This window comes from Pteropus medius, unplaced genomic scaffold (assembly GCF_902729225.1).
Source record: "Pteropus medius unplaced genomic scaffold, Ma_sr-lr_union100, whole genome shotgun sequence".
NCBI lineage: Eukaryota > Metazoa > Chordata > Mammalia > Chiroptera > Pteropodidae > Pteropus > Pteropus medius.
The window spans coordinates 6006244-6012249 of record NW_024344241.1 but is presented as its reverse complement, the minus strand read 5'-3'; positions in this window follow the sequence as shown (position 1 = coordinate 6012249).

Here is a 6006-nt window from a genome sequence, read left to right as displayed (position 1 = left end):
GGATATAGGAATATGTCCTAATTCTGGCCATTGAGATATGAGAGGATGCCTTTTGTATAACTTCTCATGAATGTTTTTCTCTCTGATAGAGATATGCAGAGAGAAACACAACTCTTTGTACTTGAAATTTGTTTGTGTTGAAGATGTAATGTCTAGGGCTATGGCTATCATATTGTAAGTACCAGGGGCCAAGTCTAAAAATGAACCAGTGCTCTGTGGATGGTGGAGCAGAAAAATGGAAAGCACCTGGGGCTTTAATAGCTTTCTTTGTGGCTGGATTTACCAAACTAGGAACCACTTAGCTCTGGGCTTCTTACCACATAAGAAAATAAGCCCTTGTTTAAGCCACTTTTAGTTGGATATACTAATCTTACTAATCTGAACCTTTTTCTTACTTTCTTCACATCTCCTACCTTAAGTGGCAGAGCTCACCTCTCAGTATAAAAGCTTAATATGCCAATTGCTCACTTTCCCAGATTGCTGCACAGTTCAGAATGGGCATCTCACCTAGGCTCCACCAATCATATGCATCCATGGCAAACCTTGAGTCAGAAAGTGGTGTGAAGAAATAGAGATGGTGCAGAATCCATACTAGTGGGGGTTGAGGGGGAAGGAGCTGCGTCCAGTGTCTACAAGTGGCAGTTGCAGTGGCTCTGGTGACAGCAGCCTCTGGGACCCAGTGATGTCCAACGTCAGAAGTGTCTCTGCTGCAGCAGCGTCATTATTTGGAATGGGTAGGGGAAGGGAGTTCCTGGCTTCATAGCTTCCAAGTCTGGCTTTCCATCCTTCCAAAAGAGTTTTTGAGCTTCTCAATAACATTTTAATCAATTCCTATTTTACTTAAAATTGCAAAAGTGGTTTCTGTTACTTACAACTAAGAATATTGACTGCTACAATAATGCACATACAGTGGTAACTATGGGTAATACTATCTAAAAGTAGTCCATTGTTAGCAATCTGCCCACTCATCATGTCTTTTGATCATATAGATATATCTCTAAGATATATCTCTAAGTCCTACTGTATAAAAAAAATCAAAACATTTTTCCTTTTACATAATTGGTTTTCAATGGCGAGGGAGGCATAAAATTCAATTAAATTGTTAAAATAATCCTCCAAAAACACACATGAATTAGTATTTTCTACATCCTGGAAGGAAACAAGAGCTTAGCTCATCTCTCCTTTGTGATTGCTTAGAATATCCACAGTGACTCACTTACTGAAGTGAGAGCTTCCTTTTCAAAGCACAGCAGAGGGGCAGTCAACTCCGAACCCTTCCAACAAACATGAGTCTTTCCTGCTTCCTTAGACACCGATTTCATTGTCAGCTCCATGTATTGTTGCCTTCTTTCTTTACACAAACCTATGCTGTGGAGGTTCCTGGGACCTTGGTGTGGGGTGAGCTGAGTAAGTTTTGGTAACAGCTGTTTCTCTCTTGATTCTATTTTGAGTTCTGTGATAGGTAAGGCTCAGTGTGAAGCCTAAAGCCACAGGCAAAAGTGATGGAAGAGCCAAGAGCAGATCCAAGCCTCCCATTTTTCAGATTCTTATGCTACTTGGGCCCTCGATGCCTGACACTGACTCTTTAACTGTTTAGTGGTCTCTGAACTGAAATTACTGCCACAGCTGACCTACCTCTTAATTTCCTGTGACTTTCCTCATCTTCAACCTCTTTCTTTTTCAGTTAATCAATAACAATGTAAAAAGTAATAATAATAGCCAGTTTTTATTAAGCATACACTATCAGCCTTGCTACATGTAGATGCTTTATATACATTATTTAATTTAATCCTATCTTCTCTGCAAGGTATTTTTATCTCCATTTTATAGATGAGAAAACCAAGATGCAGAGAAGTTAAGAAACTTACACCAGGTCACTTTGAGAAGTTGATATTATTAGTTATCTTTTCATATGACTATGTTTTAACTCCCAGACAGACTCCTTGATGGCAGGAACTAAGTAATATTGATCATTCTAAAACCTGCAGTGTTAGAAATAATGCACTGAGGTGGTCAGTGGCTCTGTCTTTTAATATATCCCAATGTAGGAGGATGAGAAAAATTTCACTTTACCAGGGAGTTAGTCAGTGGTGCACCAGAAAAGGTTAAACAGCAGGACCTCCCAGGAACAGAGACCTGATCTGTATTGTTTGCCTGTATCCATTGTGCAGGCATTCCCACCTCGGCTGATTTCAAGCTGCCCTTATGAAGGCACTGAGAAGAGAGGTGCTCAATTGGCTTCGGCATCTCACTGGCTCCACGGGAATGCACAGGGTTCTAGCCCCAAAAACGTCCATGACTGTTTGGGTGGTATTTTGGTTCTGTGCTCTTCTAATATTTTCTCAAAAGTACAATGCCCTGGAAGAGTTTGCTAATGGAGCTGGTGAATAATTTGCCCAGATCTTACTCTGACACAGAAGTTCATTCTGGTCGTGGCTGTGCTCACTCATCAGAGGACACATGAGCTTCATGCCAGTCCCGAGGGGGCACATACGCACTCAGCATGGAACTATATTTAGGCAAAGGGAAGTTGTGTGACCCATGGCAACCCTTCTTCATAAAAACAGTTAAAGCAAAGCTTTTTTGCTGCCACTTAGAGTAACAAGGCAAAGAATTTCTTCCAAGAAAGAATAACCGTAAAGATATGCAAACCAGTTCTGATCAAACGCAAAATTTAATGATATGATATTCTTCCTGCCAGCTAGCAGATCTTTTCAACATTTACCTATGTTTGAGATGCTCTTGTTTAAACAAAAACTAAAACTCCTCTTGTTTCAGCTCTGATCAAACTTACTACCAAGAGGAATGTGTTTTAAAACACTTATAATAAGAGCTGCTGGAGTCTATATTTCTGTAACAAGTGTACATAGAACAATAAATTGTAGATTATGTTGTTAAAAGGGGAATGGATTTTTAATTTTTAGTAAATCTAAGAAGAGTTCCAAATCTTTTATCTTAGGCTAATGAAATTGAAAATAATATTTGGCAGCTCAGAAATAGAATGACATCATAGGTATGCATGCTTAGTCTAGGGAACTCATTTATTCTTTCAACAAACTTTTATTGAATGTTTCCTAGGTGCCAGACATTGTGTAAGGTCCTGGGGGTATAAAGAAGAGAAACACACAGGCCACTGACCTCTGGATGAGGTAGTTAAAGGATGCTTTGCAAGGGTTGACCAAACCCAGCCTACAGCCTGGGGGCTCATTGGAACATAGCCACATTCATTCATTAGCACACTGTCTATGGCTGCTTCTACTATGACAACGCTGAGTAGTTGGGACAGAGACTGTATGTCCACAAAGCCTAAAATATTTTCCGTTTGGCCCTTTATTAAAAAAGTTTGCCAATCCCTGGTTTAGGAAGAGAGAACGCAGGCCCAGACTAAGCTGCTGACAATGGGAATAAAGATGAGGAGGCAGAGCCTGATTAAATTGAGATGAAATTGATCTGTAAGGCAGGATATAGGGCAGACAGAGCAGGGAGTAGGTTTAAGAATAACACCCAAGTTATCGATGGAGCCTGAAGGGAGGGACCTCTGCTTCCAAGCCTTCTCTTTCCCCCGCCCCATAGGCCTTGAGCATATGCCATGTCTAGCATTTCCTGGTGCCCTACTGGGCAAACTATATGTTTTTAAAAACACCCCTATATTATTGTGAATGACTTTTTGTTCCAGAGAGCTTGAGAAAATATGTCTGAAATGAGCATCTCTTTTTTGAGTTAAGAGTTTGTTGGAATATTGTTAACTGCTTTATCTAATGTTTCCATGGGAATCAAAAGGAAGCCAGTCATATATAAAATATAGCAATATTGAGTTTGGCAAGTTAAAATCTTAAAAGTGTTTTTCATAATCATTATAATGACCGTACTAATCCAAAATAAAGCACTATCAGATAATCTAATCTTTAGTAGATAAAAAATTTGACAAAGTAGCAGCCAGGTGACAGCAAATCTTTGCTTTATTTCTTTATCTTAATTAGAGAATTAATGATAGATTCAAAACAGGTAAATAAATCTTCTATGGTGGAAAGATGACCTTGAGGTTCACTGTCAGCATCCCCTGTAATCCCCAAGGATAAGTGAGAATGTGCAAAGATCCTAAATCTTACAAATTTCATGAATCATGCCACGTTAAGTCCATCAGTGCAAAATAACCTTATTAATGATCATTCAACTCAACAAACATTATTGGGATTTGCTGGGTGTAAGGGATGGCTATGCCCTGTTCTGGAGTGGCAGAAAGATCAGAATGACCAGGTGCTCTCAATTAAGTGTGGCAAAACAAAGGTTCAGTGTGTGTCTGAATAAGTTAAATGTGATCTCTTGTTAGAGGTAGAATCATCCTGTCATTGGCAGCTAGTGTTCTACCTTCCCATCACACCTTCTCAACTCTTCTACCAATAGCATGACTCTCATCTTGCCCCATGGTTTGAGTGAAAGCTTCCAAATAGAGAACACCCTGGCTCTGGCCCTGGCCCAATCCTGCACCTCCTGCTCCCAGCCACAGTGAGAGAGGTCCAAGAGTCCTTCTTGGTCTTGCTAAGCTGTTGCCGGGAGGGCAAAATGATTCCTCTCTGGATGTGAGGCTGTAGGCTAGAGTTGAAGCATGGCTGCCACATGCTCTTCCCATGAACGAAGTTTGAGACACTGAGGCCGATGACCCTCAGAGAAGCCAGGAAAACTGTGACTTCAATCAAATCTCTACTTCCTGGTACCCATGCCCTTTCCACAGTTTGACTTTGAAACCAGTAAACTGCTCATTTTTTCATAAGTTAGTCTGTATTGGGTTTCTGGCCCTTGGAAAAAAAAATTTTTTTTTTGCCCGATAAAAATGTGACCAAGAAAACAAAGGAGATGGAGTGGTTGATTCTAACTGGGGCACTAGGGAAGGCTTGACAGATGACAGGTGAGGGAAGGACACAGCGGGCAGTGGTTAGGGCATGTGCAAAGTGTACGGCAGGCTATGGCTGAGAAACAACCAGGGCTGATGTGATTGAATACATGAGTTACTGGTCCAGATGATGAGGAAAAAGTGAAACAACTCAAAGGCAGGGATGGGAGTGGGAACAGTGAGGGGAGGTGGGGGGTAAGGTGGGGTACAGAATGTTTATAATGAGCTTTAAATGCTGGTGAGGAGTTCCTAAAATCTGGGGTCAGGAGTGCTAGCCTTTCAGCCTGGCCTTGAGTAGAAATTACCCTCAAGCACATGGCAATCTGTAGGGCAGCACTGGAGATATGAATGCCAGGTTTGGCTGGTTCTCCTCTCTCATTACAGACCTCTTGCTTTTTGGTCTCTCTGTAATTAGGGCTTGCTTTCCTGTGCCTGATTGCCAGTGTCAGTGATGATTTATTTGGGAGAAATTAGCCATTTAACATGCACTCTACCTTGAAATACAGTATTATGATTGTGTTTTAATTTGCCTGTGGCTGCTACTAATGATTATATATATACATATATAATATATATATATGTATATATATAATATACATATATATATATTATGGGTCTGGCCCTTGAAATATGGACACTAAACTTAAAAAGTGCAGTTTTGTGTGCTATTCGCAAATGAATGTAGTCCATTGCTAAATGTGAAGGTGTCTCAGGTTTCTCACAGTAGGTGATCATCTTTGTTTAAGCAGGAGATCTTAATACAAAGTAGTGCATAATTTTGAAGGTAGTTTCTAAAAGTCTCAGAGCCCTACAAATTGCTACAATAAAAAACAAAAACAGGGAGCAAACAAGACTTCTCTGTACTATTTTTGCAACTTTACAGAGCCTGTAATCATTTCAAAATAAATGTTTTTAAAATAGGGCAGGATCTGTGGTTAAATACCTTTGACTAATGCCAGGCACCGTATCCTTTTATAGCAGATTGACAAAGCACATAACTTTCCAAAGGTTCTGAGAAGTCCTGCAGCAAAGATTCATTGGAAAGGAGGGACGACTTCAGACTCACTTTTATATGTAATAGCTACACATGACATGGGTTGAATTGTCTGTTTTCT